At 46.9% G+C, this 21461-nt stretch overlaps 1 protein-coding gene across 1 annotated transcript in view; it reads left to right on the top strand.

The window, feature by feature from the left end:
• Window positions 1–9889: 9889 nt before the first annotated feature.
• The window catches only part of SH2B2 (SH2B adaptor protein 2), a 172977-nt gene continuing 161405 nt past the window's right edge, over window positions 9890–21461 (top strand). The window contains exon 1 of the mRNA XM_075335309.1: window positions 9890–10022. The gene's annotated coding sequence lies outside the window, so the exon portion shown is untranslated. The remainder of the gene's footprint in view (window positions 10023–21461) is intronic.

Raw genomic sequence — 21461 nt, forward strand, 5'->3', positions numbered from 1 at the left:
TAAAGGTGATCAGTCCGAGACCCCTGGATCAAACCTGCTGAGATTATTTTTATGGCTCTAATTATCATTATTATACAATTAATTTTAGAGTTACTGCTCTTATGATATTAGATACTAAATGACTGCTCCTACTATATGTCTTTATAATGTTTTTACTACATTTTTAACCGATTTCTAAACCTAATAATTACTATGTTATGTTTACTAGATTTGATGCTGTTGATGTTCTTACAGCTTGTATGTTGGGGCCACACAGTCCATCAGCATCTCATCGGTTTAAGGAGGATGTTCCACATGGTGTTTCTTATTCCTCTGAGGTTGCTGCTGATGTATTTGAACATGGACTGCTGGTGGATCATCTGTCTCCGTGCCGGCTGGTTCTGAATTTGTTGACTCTGTGCCGGCTGGTTCTGAACTCGTTGAATCTGTGCCAGCTGGTTCTGAACTTGTAGAATCTGTGCCAACTGGTTCTGAACTCATTGACTCAGTGCCAGCTGGTCCTGAACTCGTTATCTCCATTCCAGCTGGTTCTGAACTTGTTGACTCAGTGCCAGCTGGTTCTCAACTCGTTGTCTCCATGCCAGCTGGTTCTGAACTGGTTGACTTAGTGACGGCTGGTTCTGAACTCGTTGTTTCTTTGCCGGCTGGCTCTGAACTCGTTGACTCTTTGTTGGCTGGTTCTGAACTCGTCTCTTTGCCGGCTGGTTCTGAACGCTTGTTGTTGTATTTTGCACCATTCTTCGTTTAACTCCTGAATCTTTCTTTTTTTTCTTCTTAGTGTCTGCTTTCTCATCTTCTTCCAGGTCTTTCACCTCCCTATACTTCATAGGTTCCATTATCACCAGTTCATTCTGCTGATCTGGCATCTTCTTAATGTCTTCTTTCTCATCTTCTACCTCTTCATTCTGCTCTTCCTGCGTTACTGATGGCAGTGTGGCACCCCTGAATATATCAGGGTGCCACAGGGTACTGCAATCCTTACCCAGGGTGCATGACCTACCCCCCATGGTTCCAGGTTCCCAACAATCGGTGTCACTACCATCAGCATCACAAATCCCAATCACACCTCACATCATGACCTGTCAGACACACCAGTGGGCTGGTTAAGCGGAATAGGGCCACCCACCTAGGGGTCAGACAGACTGGTGGGAGAGAGGAAGTCAGTTTAGAGTCAGCTCTCAAAGAGTGAGGAGCTGGAGTAGGTTACAGGACCCTAGGTCAGGAGCCGATTCAACGCCCTGTTAATTAACCTTTGAGGGAGAGTCTCTTTATGAACTTTCCTAAGAGCTCAGAGATTGAAGACATCAGCACACCGTGGGGGATAGGGCTTTCCAATAAAGCGGCTCAATAAAATCCCAAGTGCCAGCCATTAAGAGAGCACAGCTACACTAAAATATAGTGAGCGGGGCCTAAGAGCGTCAAGCCGAGGGGCCACAACAGAAAACTAACTTGTGCACGGAGGTGGCTCCGGATTACCAAGTGACACCGGTGGGAGCGGACACCTGGACGAGCTCCCCGTAGTTACTGTGATGCACAGAGACTTTGCTTTATCTTCAGTGTGAGTGTCTGCTTTGTAATCCTCATCCAGCACCACGACTACCGCAATGAGTACTCTGGTCCCCTGCACCCTGCACTCCCAAATATCCCACACAAAACCCCAGAGGCTGGGGCCTTACCTACCTGCGGAGGGACTGACACCTTGCTGCCCCACACCATTTGCCACGATACTCCTCCCAGCAGCGGCATTACTCCCATTACCGCAACCCGCAGGTGGCGTCACGAACTTCTTCCCTGTATATATCCCCTTTCAAGGATCGGAGTGTTAGCCGAGCCCGGGTCCGGACCCCTCGAGCCACGACCACCCTAGATCTGAGCACCCCCGTCTGCGTCGGGGCGTCACAGCAGCTCAGGTCTTTTTTCATATTAAGGAAACGGCAGATATTTATCCTGGGCTTCGCGGCTGGTTGGCATCAGGTGCTAAGAAAAGAAGGGTCAGTTAATTGCATATTGAGAAGTTCCTTTACATCTATGGACAGAACATGAGGACATAATATGCGGTGTGATCAGTCACCTCCATCTTGAAAAACGGTGATGGGAGGAATCTGGTGTAGTAGATGAGAAGTTGGTCTTCTGCCTCCTCCTTTGTGCTGGGACAAGCTGGAGAGAAAACACAAGCAGATAATAGGATCAATCATACAATGTCCAGAAGGCGTCAGATCCTTAAAATTACAGGAAAATTCCATTAACCCAAATCACCGAAACCTGGTGGATTCTGAATGATTCTGTGCACAGAAAATCTCACAAATTACCATGGAAAACTATTTTCTAACTGACCTTCTGCCTAATCTGCAATGTGCTGTAATTCTGTGCTGGACTAATACATGTTCTGGATTATTAAATGCTGAATTATAGGAATGACACCTTATTCTCAGATTAACTGGAAATTATTATACACAATAATAAGCTCACATGAGAAGTATCCAGAACCGAAGACGCATTCCTGGCGGCGGTAGACGTCCTAAAGAAAACAGAATCTGGTGAGTGTCCACTTATCACTCATCAGGAATGGACAATAGGACGAGGGTCCTTGTATAATAAAGCTGCTGACCTCCGAAGAGCTGTGGCTCACTGCCATCCTGTAAATGTCCTGAATTGTAGAATCCATTGGATAATCTGTAAATCCAAAAAAGATTTAAGGGCACTTTACACGCAGCGATATCGCTATCGATATCGCTAGCGAGTGTACCCGTCCCAGTCGGTTGTGTGTCACGAGCAAATCGCTGTCCGTGGCGCACAACATCGCTAAGACCCGTCACACTACTTACCTGCCTAGCGACGTCGCTGTGGCCGGCGAACCGCCTTCTTTCTAAGGGGGCAGTTCATGTGGCGTCACTGCGGCGTCACTAAGCGGGCGCCCAATAGAAGCGGAGGAGCGGAGATGAGCGGGACGAACATCCCGCCTACCCCCTTCCTTCCTCATTGCGGGTGGCCGCAGGTAAGATGATGTTCCTCTTTCCTGCGGTGTCACACGTAGCGATGTGTGCTGCCGCAGGAACGACGAACAACATCGTACCTGCAGCAGCAACGATAATCGGGAATGGAACGACGCATCAACAATCAACCATTAGGTAAGTAATTTTGATCGTTAATGGTTGTTCGTGCGTTTCCCATGCAACGACGTCGCTAACGAGGCCGGATGTGCGTCACGAATTCCGTGACCCCAACGACATCTCGTTAGCGATGTCGTTGCGTGTAAAGCGGCCTTAAAGCCTGCTTTACACGCTGCAATGTATCTTACATTGAGTCGGCGGGGTCACGTCGTAAGTGACGCACATCCGGCATCGTAAGGTACATTGCAGTGTGTAACAGCTACGTCCGATTGCGATTGAACGGTAAAACGTTCATTGTACGCACGTCATTCATTCCTCATGAATTGAATGTCAGATTGTTCATCGTACCCGGGGTAGCACACATCGCAGTGTGTGACACCCCGGGAACGATGAACAGATCTTACCTGCGTCCTGAGGCTCCCGGCCAGCAATGCGGAAGGAAGGAGGTGGGCGAGATGTTTACATCCCGCTCATCTCCGTCCCTCCGCTTCTATTGGCTGGCTACCGCGTGACGTCGATATGACGCCGAACATCCCTCCCACTCCAGGAAGTGGACGTTCGCCGCCCACATCGAGGTCATATGGACGGGTAAGTACGTGTGACGGGGGTTAATCATTTGTGCGGCACTTTCAACAAATTGAACATGCCGCACATACGATGGGGGCGGTTACGATCGCATACGATATCGTATGCGAAATCGTAACATGTAAAGCAGGCTTTACTGTAGTCACAGATCTGATAAAGACACGAACACTGCAGCTTACCACACATATTCATAGTGAGCATCCCCCCAGGTATCGGACCTCATTACACCCATACATGGAGGCAACATAATCAAATCAAGTCTTTACTGAGTGTTTGTAGTCTCCAGTATAGGTAATACCACAAGGAAAACATTGTACATTGGATTGTACTGGGGCCTGTATATAAAGATATATGGCATACATGGATTTCTATGTTCTTCATACAAATAAATACAGGTAACTCCCCAAAAATGTCAGCGAAAGTGACTTCATTACCAGCACATAGTGCCGAACCCCCAATAACAGTGTGAGGACACTAATCCCACTGATATTAGTGGTAAGTAATGCCCCAATAAATAATACTGGCAGCAGTGTCCTGTGTAACCTAAACATATTTTTTTTTCTGCAGTCACTAGGGGGAGCACAGTGCAATAGTAAATACAGATTATACTGATAGCGCCCCCTAGTGACCCGTGAAAGCAACTGTTGTGGCAGAATTCTCTGCTGTGCCCGGAGTTCTCGCCTATTTTCAATTTAGGTGAAATGATAAAATCATCAGCGGATTCCAGATAACAGGAATGAAGCATCGAGGAGATGAGATAAATCAGTGTCAGGTCCATCAGGTGATGTGATGGCAGCTACTCACTGACATCCACCTCCACTCGTCACTGTCTGCAACAGACTGAGGAAGAGTGACAGTTTGTGTTTAGTTTTTCAAATTTAAATCCAGCAATCTTATTGGCTGCTGACCAGTGTCATTGAACACACTGAATTTAAAGGGACAGGACGCTCTTATTTCTCCACCGTGCATTTCATATAGACATGCTATAACTCTGCGTAATATATGAAACTGGGGAGATAATCTGGGGGAGCAGCTTTATGTTTTCATACAGAGCAATTAAAATGTCACTATCATTATTGTCAGAACATTATATTCTACATATTATTATATTAGTGGTGAATGAAGGAGTTAATTATAAATTATATTATTTTCAATTACCTCTTCCTGAACAGGATATTTTATAAAATGTTATTTTTATCACACGGCTGATGGTTTATTTCTACATTACTGACATTTAAATTAATGAAGCTGACTGCGGCCGAGGTGTCAGTCTGACTCCAATATCATAACTGGAATCCATTGGTTGCAATAGGTTCTGAGATGATGGCGCTGAGGGATATTTTCTAATTCAAAAGGGAAGTGATAATGTCATGTCTGAGAAGTACTGCACTGTTTCCTTGACCGACCAGTGCATCTACAGTGCTCAACGTTGCCCATTTCTTGGTGCCTCTTTAACCCTTTCACTCCTGGGCGATTTTCCGTTTTCCGGGGGGTGGGGTTCGCTCCCCTTCTTCCAAAAGCCTTAACTTTTTTATTTCTCTGTCAATCTTGCCATATAAGGGCTTTTTTTGCGAGACGAGTTCTACTTTTAAATGAAAGTTTTACCATATAGTGTACTGGAAAACAGCAAAAAAATTACAAGTGCACAAAAAATTGCAAAAAAGTGCAGTTGCATGATTGTTTTTCGGATATTTTATTCACTATATGGCAAAACTGATGTGTCAGTGGCCTTCATGGCTACAGTATCGGGGTGCGGGTGTGGCCTTGATGGCTGCAGTATTGGGGAGTGGGCGTGGCCTTGATGGATGCAGTATGGGGAAGTGGGTGTGACCTCGATGGCTGCAGTATCAGGGAGCAGGCATAGCCTTGATGGCTACGGTATCAGGGAGCGGGCATGGCCTTGATGGCTACAGTATCAGGAAGCGGGCATGGCCTTGATGGCTACAGTATCGGGGAGCGGGCATGGACTTGATGGCTACAGTATCGGGGAGCGGGCATGGCCTTGCTAAGTGTTGCCTACTTCCTGTATCTGGGACTGGGTATGACCTTGCTGAGTGTTGCCTAAAGTATCTGGGACCAGGCGAGGCCTTGCCGGGCATTGCCTACTTGCAGCAGCGAGGACAAGCATAGTCATTTGAAAATGTGCCTCAGTCACCCAGTAAAACAAAGATTTAGCCTGCGAAATTTTGACACCTTTAATGAAATTATCTTTTAAAATCGTCTGTTTTGAACGACATCCAGCACAGCTCCACGTATATCCACTCAAATTGCTCTCTTCTTTAATGAAAGAAAATGATTGTTGACATGGAAACCAATAGACCTCATGTTGCAAGTATGTAATCACACTGAGATAATCCTTACAAATTTCATTGAGCATGAAAAAGTCCATTGTGGAAACTATCAGGCAAAGGGCATAAACATGGTAAAGCTCGCGGAAATGCCAGGCCACGCCCACTAACTAGGTAAAGTGCCAGTGCAACAATGTCCCACCCAGTAACTAAGTAAAGCTGCCGGTCCCCATTAGTGAAAGTATGCCTTTAAGTGTATGGATGCGAGAAAAAAAATAGGATGCCGCATGGACCATCCTAGCCAGGAACAGTAGCACTGACATTATTGGAACGACACCGCTATGGAAGGTGAAAATACTTTGTTTTAATTCTAATTGGGGTCCTGAATTTATAAGGGATTTTCCAGTAGTGGACAACCTCTTTAAGGTGATGCAAAGGGCAATAGTAGTGTCCATGAAACTAGTCGTTAGAGGCTCTGAGGATCACTCTGCAAAACAAAAACATTCCTTAATGTCATAAAGGTCCTGTCCCTCAGATGCTTGAAATTAAGACTCATTCAGACATCGGTTTATTATTCATGTTTTTTATGGATAATGTGCCGCTGCCGCCCCCACACCTATAGCACCCGGGCTGCTCGGATCCGGACCCGCTGTGTGGCTCGAGGATCCTCCGGACCCGAGGGTCAAGCGGACACGCCAAATGAAAAGGGGACGTAGTTGTACGGGCTTTGCCGTATTCAGTTCGTGACACCACCCACGGTGTGTGGTGAAGTGGGACACCACCGCTGCTGTTGTGGGACACCCGGGGGAGATGTAGTGGCAGCTGGATGTTAACCCCTCCGTGGGTAGGGATGGTTGCCCCGGGACCCAGTGTCTCTGTGCAGGGTATGGCGATAGCAAGGGATTGCACGCCCCGGACGTACCAGGGGATGTTTGGTTACTCACAATTAAATGAATCACACGAGTCTTTTGGTAAACCAAGGTGCTGGTGGGCGGCCGCCGCGGCCGGTTGTACTCTGGTCCCCCACCCGGGCTGGTGGTCGCCGTCTTTTCCTCTGCACTAGTTCTGTTGTTTGTTTAGACTTCCCAGTATGGAACACGGGAGTCCGCTCCTGTTTTTTTGTGTACCTGAGGAGCCGTGCCCACTGACGCTGACCCGTGGGATCTATGGGCCCTGGCGGTTGCCCTATCCCTCTCTGTGGGTGGTTGTCTGCTTTTGGGACTTTGGTTGGGACAGAACCTATAATCCTGCCCTCAATCAGTTGATTAGCTAAGCCATTCGTTCCGGTCCTGGCTTCAGGGTCCGAGTACCCCCCTCTGTGCACGGTTTTTGGGTTGGGTCTCTGGTGTCGGTACCGGTGGGCTCCAATCCTGTCCCAGTCCACCTCGGATCTCCGGCTGCCGTCTTCCCGTCGCCTGCCGACAAAGACCACCATCTGCCACCTATCCAAAGTACCAGGGCTCCAACCCTGGTACCGTTCAACTTGGACTTCTCCTCCTCTGGAGCTACACCTAGCCCCAGCCTCCACTCCTCTCAACTTGAACTCTAGACTTGAACTGCTTGTTTTCCAGCCCCGGGCTGTCTAGACTCTTAGGTGGGAGTTCCCTGATCGCCTGGTCCCGCCCACTGGTGTGCCTGTCTTGCCCTGAGGGGGGTGACTAGGGTTTCAGGTCGGCTGTATGTAACCCTGTGAGGGAAGGTGTTATGCGGGGGCCTAATGTGTGACTACCTGGTTTTGACAGGGCATCACAATAACACTTGTACCTATAATAGGAAATGTAACCACTCACATGTTTGTGACTTTTCGAAATCATGCCTGCAATGCCTGTGGGAGACCTGACCCCAGAGAAGGTTTGAGCTATAGCTGAGCCGAGAGGAAGATCCATGACCTGAGATGAGAGGAAGATCCATGACCTGAACTGAGAGGAAGATCGATGACCTGAACTGAGAGGAAGATCCATGACCTGAACTGAGAGGAAGATCCGTGATCTGAGCTGAGAGGAGGATCCATGACCTTAGCTGTGAGGAAGAACGATGACCTGAGCTGAGAGGAAGATCAGTGACCCGAGCTGAGAGGAAAATCTGTGACCAGAGCTGAGAGGAAGATCAGTGACCCGAGTTGAGAGGAAGATCGGGGATCCGAGCTGAGAGGATGATCGGTGATCTGAGCTGAGAGGAGGATCCATGACCTGAGCTGTGAGGAAGAATGATGACCCGAGCTGAGAGGAAAATCTGTGACCTGAGCTGAGAAGATCAGTGACCAGAGCTGAGAGGAAGATCCATGACCTGAACTTAGAGGAAGATTCGTGACCTGAGCTGAGAGGAAGATCCGTGACCTGAGCTGAGAGGAAGATCCGTGACCTGAGATGAGAGGAAGATCTGTGACCTGAGCTTAGAAGGAAGATCCACGACCTTAGCTGAGAGGAAGATCCGTGACCTGAGCTGAAAAGAAGATCGGTCACCTGAGCTGAGAGGAAGATCCATGACCTGAGCTGAGAAGAGATCCATGACCTGAACTGAGAGGAAGATCCGTGACCTGACCTGAGAGGAAGATCGGTCACCTGAGCTGAGAGGAAGATCCCCATGACCTGAACTGAAAGGAAGATCCATAACCTGAGCTGAGAGGAAGATAAGTGACCTGAGCTGAGATGAAGATCCGTGACTTGAGCTGAGTGGAAGACCAAACATTATTTGTAGAAGAAGATCAAAGTGAGCCGGATCATTGCTTCCCTTCCAGACGTATTGTACTCAGTGAGGGGAGATACCCACTATAATTGGACTTGCGTGTTGTACCATAGCACTGTTAGGCTATGTGCCCAGGGGAGATTAAACCTGCGGATTTATCTGCGGAAAATCCGCGGATTTTCTGGATTTTCCAGATAAATTTGCAGGTTTCAGCATGTACAGACACTCCCCATGTTATCCTATGGGACATGGGGAGTGCTGTGTCCATGCTGCGGATATGTGCGGCTGAGGAACATGCTGCGGATTCCCGCAGCTGCACGTAATTGCATGTCAATTATTTCTGCGGAATTACCTGCAGAAATCTCGGCCCTCCACTATGGAGATAGGGCCGGGACTTCCGCAGGTAATCCGCATGAATGTCCGCAGGTTTACCGCAGCTATTTCGCTGTACTACCTTTTAGCGGCGGATTCCGGCGAGCAGCTGCGGGAAACCTGCGGCCGTACCTGCGGATATATCCGCAGGTACAAACTCCCGTGGGAACATAGCCTTAGAGCCTGTGTTTTAATAGATTGAATTATCTAGTTAAGTGGGATCGCGATAAAATGTTGAGTGACAGTGATGCCTCCATGACAGACAGACTGGGACTATGTTAAAGCAAGCAATACCTGTTATTTAGTGTTATAAGTAACCAAGTGTAAAGCATTATCGCATTCATACTTTGCATAACGCTTGCTATATAGTAATGTCTTGCAATTGTCATTTGTGCCGTTCCCTTATCATTTCCTACCACTGATACCCCTTTGGTTGTGTAAAATAAATCTGTTATTGAGTCACCACTGAGTCACCGTACTGTATTGTTGCATCCATGTTTACACATAGCTGGCAATATTTACCATTCTGGATGATTACTGGAAGCTGAGGCCCTGGACACAGGTTGCCCCCAGCTTTCCCAGCAATATATGATCTGATACAATGTGACAGACAACCTTCTATACATAGTGGGGTGGTGTGCTGTCTGTATATACAGGATATCCCTGAGCCAGGGCTCCACTAAAGCAGTACTGACACCCTGATTGGCAGCAGCCACTGCCTCATACACCAGCCACTGACGAAGATGCTGCTGGAGAAATCTGACCAGGGGCAGCGGCGCAGACATGACGCTGGCCCTTTAAGAGCCGTGCAGGGAGCGGGCGCCGCCTCCAGCTCCGGGGGTGTGGAAAACAAGAAAGGGATTTGTGTGATCGTGTTATTTGTCGCCAGTGTGACAGCAATAGTGGAGCATGCTGCGGACTACAAAGCCAGGGATGTAAATCCCCCTGCGCATCGTGCACCAGCAATGATCCCCATCACAGGGTAAGTGACCCTGCCACCCCGGCCGTGCCCTCACCCACTGGGCAGCGCACTGCTGGGGACACATTTGGGTATTGGGAGGGATCCAGGGACAAGTGCACGTTACTATCTGCTTCTATTATTACTGTGTCAGTGATGGAGCATCCCCAGTGATCCGCATCCATCATGTGCTGTGATGCCCTGTCCCCTGCCCCCTGCATTACTGCTGGTGCAGGCAGATGTGTGCCCTCCGGGGGGAGGACGTGCCCTGCACAGGATCATGGACAGAGGTGGATGTTGTGTGACAGCCTCACATTCATGGAATAACAGAGAGAAATATGTGTAAACAGCTCTGTGGCTGGAGAGTGTGCGGAGACTGGGCCACCCCATGCTTCATACACTGGTAGTCGTGACTAGAATACGGGACTTTGGATGCACACAATCAGGGACTTTTCTGGAGAGTGTGCGGAGACTGGGCCACCCCATGCGTTATACTCTGGTCGTCGTGACCAGAATACGCGACTTTATGTGGACACAATTAGGGACTTTTCTGACCCACCCCATGCTTTATACACTAGTGACCAGAACATGGGACTTCGGATGGACGCAATCATGGACTTTTCTGGAGAGTGTGTGGAGACGTGGTCCACCCCATGCTTTATACACTAGTGACCAAAACATGGGACTTTGTATGGAGACAATCAGGGGCTTTTCTGGAGAGTGTGCGGAGACGTGGTCCACCCCATGCTTTATACACTAGTGACCAAAACATGGGACTTTGTATGGAGACAATCAGGGGCTTTTCTGGAGAGTGTGAGGAGACGTGGTCCACCCCATGCTTTATACACTAGTGACCAAAACATGGGACTTTGTATGGAGACAATCAGGGGCTTTTCTGGAGAGTGTGCGGAGACGTGGTCCACCCCATGCTTTATACACTAGTGACCAAAACATGAGACTTTGTATGGAGACAATCAGGGGCTTTTCTGGAGAGTGTGAGGAGACGTGTGGGCCACCTCATGTTTTATACACTAGTGACCAGAATGTGGGACTTTGTGTTTACACAAACAGGGACTTTTCTGGAGAGTGTCTGAGGATACGTGTGGGCCACTCCATGCTTTATACACTAGTTGTGACCAGAACATGGGACTTTGGATGGACACAATCAGGGGCTTTTATGGAGAGTGTGTGAGGAGACTGAGTGTGTGAGACATGCTTTATACTCTGGTCGTCGTGACCAAAATACGTGACTTTATGTGGACACAATTAGGGACTTTTCTGACCCACCCAATGCTTTATAGACTAGTGACCAGAACATGAGACTTTGGATGGACGCAATCATGGACTTTTCTGGAGAGTGTGTGGAGACTGGGTCGCCCCAGCTACACTAGTCCTGACCAGAATACGGGACTTTGTGTGGACACAATCAGGCACTTTTCTGGAGAGTGTGAGGAGACATGTGGTCCACCCCATGCTTCATACACTAGTGACCAAAACATGGGACTTTGTATGGAGACAATCAGGGGCTTTTCTGGAGAGTGTGTGGTCCACCCCATGCTTTATACACTAGGGACCAAAACATGGGACTTTGTATGGAGACAATCAGGGGCTTTTCTGGAGAGTGTGAGGAGACGTGTGGGCCACCTCATGTTTTATACACTAGTGACCAGAATGTGGGACTTTGTGTTTACACAATCAGGGACTTTTCTGGAGTGTGTGTGAGGAGACATGTGGGTCACCCCATGTTTTATACACTACTGACCAGAATGCGGGACTTTGTGTGGACACAATCAGGGGATTTTCTGCAGAGTGTCTGAGGATACGTGTGGGCCACTCCATGCTTTATGCACTAGTTGTGACCAGAACATGGGACTTTGGATGGACACAATCAGGGGCTTTTATGGAGAGTGTGTGAGGAGACTGGGCTATCCCATGCTTTATACACTAGCAGTGACCAGAATACGGGACTTTATGTGGACACAATCAGGGACTATTCTGAAGAATCTGAGGAAACATGTGGGCAACCCCATGCTTTATACACTAGTGACCAGAACATGGGACTTTTTAAGGACACAATAAGGGGCTTTTCTGGAGAGCTGGATGGACCCAGTACAGGGGACACTTGTACCAGGGGGGACATCGCCTGAACTGTGTACAGAACCCTCTGAGTATCTGCATGTCAGACCATGAAAAATGACAAGTTTTATGGTGGAAAACAATTCAGGAAATGCTCTTTTGGGGAGCTTTTTTTAGGAGTTTTTCATTTCCTGAATTTTTTTTTTTTTCTTAAGCCAGTTGATTGGATAGTGCCTCATTGGGAACGTTTTCCATCAGTAGACACTTCACAGTAGTGACATGCACTTTCTATTTTACAACCAGTTGTTTTTCCAAAAGTGAAGAAAAAAAATGCTTGAAAAGACAACATATGAACAGCAAAACGATTTTACAATAGATATGAATAGGAAGAGGTTTTCAAGAGTTTTTTAATGATAACCAAAAAAATTCCATGTGCACAGACGCTAAGGCTATGTTCACACTTTGCGTTTTTTGCTGCATTTTTCTTGAGTTTTATGCAAATTAACAGCTGCTCTTTACAGTACCAGCAAAAGCGATGAAATTTCAGCAATCAAATGCATACAATTGCATTTTTTTCTTTACTGAAATGGAAAACTGCGGTGTTTTGGAAGAAGCAGCATGTCCATTCTTTCTTCGCTTTTGCAGCTTTTTTTCCACCATGGAAAGCAATGAGAGTGAGATTTTGCTGCACATTTGCAGCTTTTGTGGTAAATGAAACTAGCTTTTTTTAAACATTATTTTATAATTATTCTGTGCGCTTTGGATGCAGCTCCCACTCTGTCTATGGTGGGGGCAGCAGCCAGAGCGCATGAAATCGGGATTTATTCTGCTGAAACACTGCATCAATTATGCTGTGTTTCTGCAGCGATTTGAAGCGCACATGTGCTGTCAAATTGCTGCAGAAAATTCAGCATGTACGTGCGGACATAGCCAAGCACAGCAAAACCTGCTTTGGGAAAGCAGCTTTTTTATTCCAGAAAAAAAAGCAGCAAAAAAGCAACATGTGGACATAGCCTAAAGCGGGCTTTACACGCTGCGATATCGGTCCCGATATCGCTAGCGTGGGTACCCGCCCCCATCTGTTGTGCGACACGGGCAAATCGCTGCCCGTGCCGCACAACATCGCCCAGACCCGTCACACATACCTGCCCGGCGACGTCGCTGTGACCGGCGAACCGCCTCCTTTCTAAGGGGGCGGTCCGTGCGGCGTCACAGTGGCGTCACAGCGACGTCACTGAGCGGCCGCCCAATAGCAGCGGAGGGGAGGAGCTGAGCGGGACGTAACATCCCGCCCACCTCCTTCTTTCCGCATAGCGGCCGGGAGGCAGGTAAGGAGAGCTTCCTCGTTCCTGCGGTGTCACACGGAGCGATGTGTGCTGCCGCAGGAACGAGGAACAACCTCGTTACTGCTGCAATAACGATTTTTGAGAATGGACCCCCATGTCACCGATGAGCGATTTTGGACGTTTTTGCAACGATGCAAAATCGCTCATCGGTGTCACACGCAACGGCATCACTAATGCGGCCGGATGTGCGTCACCAATTCCGTGACCCCAACAAGTTCGCATTAGCGATGTCGTAGCGTGTAAAGCCCCCTTTAGGTATATTCACACTGGACAGAAGATTTTCCATCTGGATTTTCTAGATCTCATCAGATTGACCCATGGCGCAGACCTTTATACACGTTGTGATGCATAAGGAGAATCTGCATGCACCTAATGTACAGATTCACGTAATCCACAGAAGATAGTATACACTTTATTTATGTGATGTGTGCACGTATAGTCTCCCCTATCCACCTCAGACACACATACCAATCTACTAAGGCAAAACATGTAAATGCTAACCAACTTTATATGTTCCATGTCACAACAAAACATAGAATCATAAGGGCTCATGCACACGTAACTGCTGAATATTCTGCAGCGATTTGACAGTCAAATTACTGCAGAAACACTGCATAATGGATGCAGTTTTTTTGTACAAAAAAAGCCGATTTGATGCGCTATGGCTGCTGCCCCCACCATAGACAGAGTGGGAGCTGCATTCATAGCACACGGGATAATTGACATGCTCATTTTATGAAAGCACGGATTTGGGTAAAAATTTTAGCACCCAAATTGCTGCGTTCATAAAAGCATTGTGCGCACGTATCATGCACAATCTTCATAGATTGTGCAGGGGACGCAGTACGCATGCATTTACGCTGCAGTGCTATACGCAGCGTAAATGCATGCAAGTACGCAACGTGCGCACAATCCCTGACACTGTATTGTAGGTCTACCCCTATTGTACAAAATCAACTGAGATTTACTTCCCCCCTGCAACGGCCAACCCTTGTTGTTTCGTGGCCAGGATTTTACCTGATAACCTGCCTTACATCTCCGGCCCCGAATAGTGAGGATGGTACATGGTAGAGCATAAAGCGGCAGTATCAACATTGTCATTTGCACAAAATTGAAAAACGTTGCTTTCATGAGGTTTGTGTGATCGTTCTCAAAAATGCACAAAAGTCAAGTAAATTCTTCCTTATTTTTAAAAAATCTTTTGTGTGTGATTTAATTGCCTGAAGATCGATGCTGGAGTTCAGGTCCCAACAGCCGCATGAAATGTTCTCAACTTGGGAGGCAGAAGTGCACAGCGATGTCCGGCTTCAATACAAAGACGACTTCCGGCAGGCAGGAGCTGCGCTCATCTGCCTCCCGAGGTGCACACTTAGGGGTACTTTGCACACTACGTCATCGCAGGTGCGATGTCGGTGGGGTCAAATTGAAAGTGACGCACATCCGGCGTCGCTGTCGACATCGGAGTATGTGAATCCTTTTTACTACGATTAATGAGCGCAAAAGCATCGAAATCGTATGATCGGTGTAGCGTCGGTCATTTCCATAATTTCGGAAGGACCGATGTTCCTTGTTCCTGCGGCAGCACACATCGCTGTGTGTGAAGCCGCCGGAGCGAGGAACATCTCCTTACCTGCGTCCCGCCTGCAATGAGGAATGAAGGAGGTGGGCGGGATGTTTACGTCCCACTCATCACCGCTCCCCTGCTTCTATTGGCCGCCTGCCGTGTGACGTCGCTGTGACGCCGCACGACCCGCCACCTTAGGAAGGAGGTGGTTCGCCGGCCAGAGCGACGTTGCAGGGCAGGTAAGTGCATGTGAAGCTGCCGTAGCGATAATGTTCGCTACGGCAGCTATCACAAGATATCGCTGCTGCAACGGGGGCGGGGACTATCGCGCTCGGCATTGCTACTATCGACTTGCGATGTCGTAATGTGCAAAGTACCACTTAGGCTATATTCACACAGGTCGTTTTTGTCATTGGTTTTATGCAAATCCATGCTAATAAAACGCTGCTTTTACAGTACCAGCAAAGCTTATGAGATGCCAGAAATCTCCTACACACACAAACACTTGTGTTTTTTTTATCCTGACTTAAAAGATCAACCTGCTTTGTTACGTTCTCTAAATAAGCAACATGCCAATTCTTTCAGCGGTTTTTCTGCGGTTTTTCAAGCAATGAGGAAGTGCAAAACCATCAGAAAAACTGCATGTTATTTTTTGCTAAGAGATATGGTTTTGCTACAGTTCTAAGCCCTGTGTACACGCTGCGGTTTTTGACGTGTTTTTTTCTTAAATCTGCGTGCCTCTCCTGAAGCCAGCAAAATCTATGGGATTTGTTATTTGCTGTGCACATGGTGCGGTTTTTTTCCCGTGTGGTTTTGGTGCAGATATTAAAATCTGCAGCACCTCAGTTGTTTGCCCGTTTTAGCAGCGTTTTTTTACCCATTGACGTTCATTCACGTTTTGAAGCAGTTTTGCTCCGTTTTCATCCAGGACAGACCAGAAAAAAACAATCTCTCTCTCAATCTCTTTCAAAGCCGCATAAAAAATCACGCAAAAAACAAACCAAAACCCTATCCGGTTTTTAACGCCTTTTTTGCAAAAATGTGCAGATTGGGTGCAGAAAATTTCTGCAACAAATCTGCAGAGAAAAAATGCAAGAAAAACACCCTGTGTGAACATAGCCTTCAGTGGACTTTTGGAATCATTGAGGCTTTCAAATCCTGAACACCCACCAATCGGCATGGAAATAAAGGATGTAAAAAATATTAAGGCCACGTGCACACATTGAGTATTTGGTGAATTTTTTACCTCAGAATTTGTAGCCAAACCCAGGAGTGGGTAAAAAATCCAGAAGTGGTGCCCGTGTTTCTATTACAGTGGAACCTCGCTTAACGAGTAACCCAGTTAGCGAGTATTTCGCCTAACGAGCAAAGCTTTCTGTAAATTTGTAACTCGGTATACGAGAAAGCTTTGCTGTACGAGCAAAATACTCACCGTACACACTTCCGGTTCCGTACATCCACCGCGCTCTGACCCGCTCTTGCAGTCCACACAAACACACACAAGCACGCACAAACACACACAAACAAACACACACGCACACACACAAATATGCTCACCTTACCTTCCGTTCCCTCGCCGGCTTCCTGGAACTTGCATGTATCGGGTAACCAAGGCGACCGATGCGGGACCTTCAGCTCCCAGTCCACTGACGTCAAAGGCAGGAGCCGCTTGCCTCTGATTGGCCAGCGCGCTGCCTTTGAGTAGCGCCTGACAGGGGAAGGTCCTCCCTCTACAGGATGTGTATCCGGTAACCATCGCGACGAGGGAGGAACTTCCCCTGTGAGGTGCTACTCAAAGGCAGCGCGCTGGCCAATCAGAGGCAAGCGGCTCCTGCCTTTGACGTCAGCGCTTTGAGTGCGGAATGTCCGGCATCGGTCGCCTTGGTTACCCAATACACGTCTTCTACGGGCGAACTGCAAGTTCCAGGAGACCGGTGAGGGAACGGAAGGTAAGGTGAGCATAATATGTGTTTGTGCGTGTGTGTGTGTTTGTGTGTGTTTGTGCGTGTTTGTGTGTGTTTGTGCGTGTTTTTGTGTGTTTGTACGTGTGTGGAATGGCACAATAGTGCACCAGGATGGGACATTTAACAAGTTGTGGAACGAATTGTCAGCATTGCAATGATTTCCTATGGGAAATCTTGCTTTGCTGAACAAGTAACTTGGTTAACAAGCACACTCCCAGAACGAATTGTTCTCGTTAACCAAGGTTCCACTGTATACTATTCCACTGATTGTTCGTCTCCTGGTTTTGGCTACAAATACTGAGGTAAAAAACTTACCAAATACTGAATATGTGAACGTGGCCTAAAAAAAGTCACACGTGTAATCACTATTTAAACACTTGGAGAAAATGAAGAAATCTCAGAAACCTTTTCCTTTACAATGACAGATCTGATCGATCATACTAAGTGGTGACACTATAGGTGATGATCGCATCTCTTTCCATATTAGAGATGTCTTCAGCAGGGGAGGTGCACCAAAAATGCCATTATTTGTCTATAACGATAGGAAATAATGTAAGGGATGACTCTTCGGTTTATTTTTACCATTCTGTAGTGGACACATTGACCCATCAGACCCGATCACCACGTACCGGGCTCTTGATCATTATTTTACCGTAGACACAGTGGCTACATTATAAGCGCTCCATTAAATACTACATTAACACCTATGACAGGGCCCATTCACAAAGCTCTTACTACGGAGTGCTGCGATTGCTTTTCTATAGCCGCAGCGGGGGCCATCTGGACATTTATTGCCCATTTACCTAAATAAACATGGCTATAGGCAATAATGGATAAGAGGCTGCTTTGTTATTTCGTGGATGTGAAACATAATCTTATTCTCCGGCGCACATGGACGTATTGGGCGGTATTACACACACGAGGGGTCGCCAGCAGCAGAGGCTTCATTCACATGGAGCTCAGTTTGAAAACATCCCTGTTTCTATTGAATTAATGGCTTCAGTGTTTCCTCATAACTGCGTTGGCCGAGCTGAGTGGTCATTTATAGATTTAATGTATTTAGGATAATGACTGGTAGGAAAGGTCCAGGCAGCCTCCACTCACATCACCGTGCAGCAGATGGGTCTCATTGCTGGACGTGCGGCGCACAGCTGCTGTACTGTACATCATAAAAGCTTATCACTCTCCCAGTATTGACTGCGGAAATGGAAAACTGCGCGGAGAACATGCTAGCAGCCCTGTGGTCTACGTGTGCTGTGAAGGATGCCGGGAATGGATCATTATACTGCATGTCTGTGTTACTTCCAAAATTAAAAAAAAAAAATATCCTTCAAGTCGGACTGGAAGCACACCAATACTAGTAGCAGTCATATTTATATATCATATCCGCTTGTTAAAACATGAAATAGAGTTCGTCATCTCGAATTTGGATCGTTTTACACCCTATGTGGGAAAATGGAATCCGCAGAGCGAGACTGTGATCAGTTGCCCCCGGTATTCAGCCTTCTTTGCAGATTTTTCTCTGCCTTCTTTTATCTGGTGACCATACCCATCTTTGAATTGTAAAGCACTGCAGAATATGTTGGCACTATAGAAATTATTATTATCTGCTCATATTGTACAGGTTTTGTGTTCCACACGTTTCATCTCACAGCATGCATGTCAGGTATAAGGGGAGACTACCGTAAATGTTTTTTAGGCATCACATCGGGATGCTGCATGAAGACCCTCATGAGAATGAACCATTCAACCTAAACGATCATTTATAAACGCTCAGTAAGGCCCTGTGCGCACACTGCGTTTCTTGCCACGGATTTCCTGCGGTTTTGGGTGCAGAATTGGTGTTCATAACCTTCATGCAGTCCTTCCCCAGCAGTCTATGAGAAATCCAAAATGCTGTGCGCACGTTGCTTCTTTTTTCCTTACAGGTTTTGCTGCAGTTTTTCTGCAGCAAAAAAAAGCAGCATGTGACTTTTTCCCTGTGTTTTGCCATTGATAACTTTTAAAAAACGCAGGGACAAAACCGCCCCAAAAACGCACCAAAACGCATTAAAAACGCATGCGTTTTTTGACTTCGCTTTTGTGCCAGAGGGTGCGTTTTTTGCTGGAGAAACAAATCTGCAGTGTGCACACATAGCCTTCATTATTATTTTTTTTCATTATCATGTGTATATAATGAGTGAGACTCACCTTTTAGCGCCCCAGCCCCTCTGGAGATATCTGTCGCCTCCAGATCTGGTGCCTGCCCTGCTCAGAAGTCTCAGCGCCGCTGCAGCCTGTTATAGCCTGCAGTGATCATGTGACTACAAGAGCACAACATTGAATGATGTGCGTATTCTTCCATTCATTATTTTTAATCAATTTATGGTTAAAAATAAATTTACTGTCAAACAACATTTTTAATGGAATCGATCAGCAGGTTTTTGCTATGTAATTTGAGAGCAGCATGAGATGGAGGGCAGAGACCAGGATTAAAGCTATGTGTAACTTACTAGCCTTTTTGTTGTTTCAATAAAATCAGTGTTATATCAGTAGGAGATTATCATTAGAGGGCTAGTTGTTTCCTGCGACGTAGCCCTCCTGCTCTGTATAACCCTGCCCCTACCACTGATTGTCATCTTTCTGCCGTGTACACAGAGAGCTGTCAATCAATGATCTGGGCAGGGTTATACAGAGATCAGCATTCAGAGAACTGCTAGGTCTGTTGCAGAGAATACAGGGATTTTATCAAGACTGCAACAAGCAGTCGAGTAAGTGGCACATCACTGGAATCAGGGTTTCAGCCCCTACATCATCCTGATCTTGGATTAGCAAAAACCTTGTGAACTGTTCTCTTTCAGAATGATCATTTTAGCTGACCGATCACAGGCCATCTTCGTTTGACATGTAGTTGGCACTATTTGATGTCTTTCAGCTGAAAGACATACCAACAATCTTTTCTTGCAACAATATTCCAAGAAAGATCGTTTGTTGCCTAGTGTCACTGTGTATGGCCAGATTGTACAACTGATGGGCAATATGGACTAAAATGTGTATGACAGTGTGTTGGCGTTATGATTGTTCATTACCAGCAACATACTTTAATGGGTAAGGGGGCCATTAGATTCAATCCAGCTTCCAGATGGGCCGGGACCTGAAAAAAGAGCATGATTATGCTTAAAAAAGAAATGTACGCAGAGAGGGAGAGGGGAGGGAGGGTATTGGGGTTTTGTTCTGATGATTGTAAATGATGGTAAATGAATTTCTAAAACTTGTCATTATTATTGTTGATATAAATATTGTATGTTACAAGCTCTTTTTTTTTTTTAAACATAATAAAAAGAAGTTTAAAAAAAAAGAAATGTATGCTTTGAGGGACATACTCCCATTTCTCCTGGTGAGAATTTCTATAAATTGGTAAGTTTTAAACCATTTTAACTAGATAATCAGCACTCTTGCACATGGAGTGCCTTTGGTACTTTGTAGGGACCCTTAAGGACAACACGTGCCCATTAAAAGGTCTGTGTAGAGCCCATAAGAGCATCAGCCTTAGGCCTCTTTCACACGTTCGTGAAAAACCACGCACGTTTTTCACGGACGTGTCAGAGGTGCATTTTGCCCTCCGTGAGCCGTATTTATGGCACACGTGTGTTCTCCGTGTGTTATCTGTGATAACACACGGAGAATGGCAACTTTCGACTCACCTGTCCATGGTGTCGCTGTCCGTGGTGCTGACCTACGGTCTCCGGTCCTGCCGACTCACCGCTGCTGCTACTTCCGGCTGCAGTGAAGTGAATATTCAATGAGCATAATGAGCGGTGGTCGGAAGCAAGTGACAGCAGCGGCAGAGACTGCAGGGCTGGAGAAGGTGAGTAAAGTTTTGTTTTTTGTTCTCACAGACACATGTCTTTTCTCCGGTGCGTGTCACACAGAACACATCTGTGTGGTCCGTTTGCGTTCCGTGTGACACCCGTGATTCTGGAGAGAAAACTGACATGTTGCCGTGAGAAACACACAAACACACGTAAGTACGGAACGGACACACGTTCCGTGCGAAAATACTTACATGTTTCCAAAACCATAGGAATACATAGGTCTACGTGTGTACGTGTCTCCGGTACGTGATAAAACTGCCAAACACGTACCGGAGGCACGTACGTGTGAAAGAGGCCTTAAGCTGGATTCACACAACCATATGGCATCCGATGGGAGTGTATCGGATGTGATATGCTAATGACCCTCAGCTCCCACTGTGCTACCAGCGTGAGGCGAGTGTCATACAAAATCAAATCACAGCTGCGGAGGAGAGGGAGGGATCAATCTCCCCATCTCCTCCATCGTCAGCTGATGCGATTATCGCACTGCACTTGGATGACATCCGAGTGCAGTCCGATGTTTCACTCGCACCCATAGACTTGTATGGTGCGAGTGACACGTCTCTTGCTGACAATCACACCATGCTGCGACTTCTCGCTCAACCAGAATCTGGATGAGAAAAAAGCTGACCATCTGCTCTCCCTAATTGAATAACATT

This window comes from Anomaloglossus baeobatrachus, chromosome 2, assembly GCF_048569485.1.
Source record: "Anomaloglossus baeobatrachus isolate aAnoBae1 chromosome 2, aAnoBae1.hap1, whole genome shotgun sequence".
In the NCBI taxonomy this organism is placed as follows: domain Eukaryota; kingdom Metazoa; phylum Chordata; class Amphibia; order Anura; family Aromobatidae; genus Anomaloglossus; species Anomaloglossus baeobatrachus.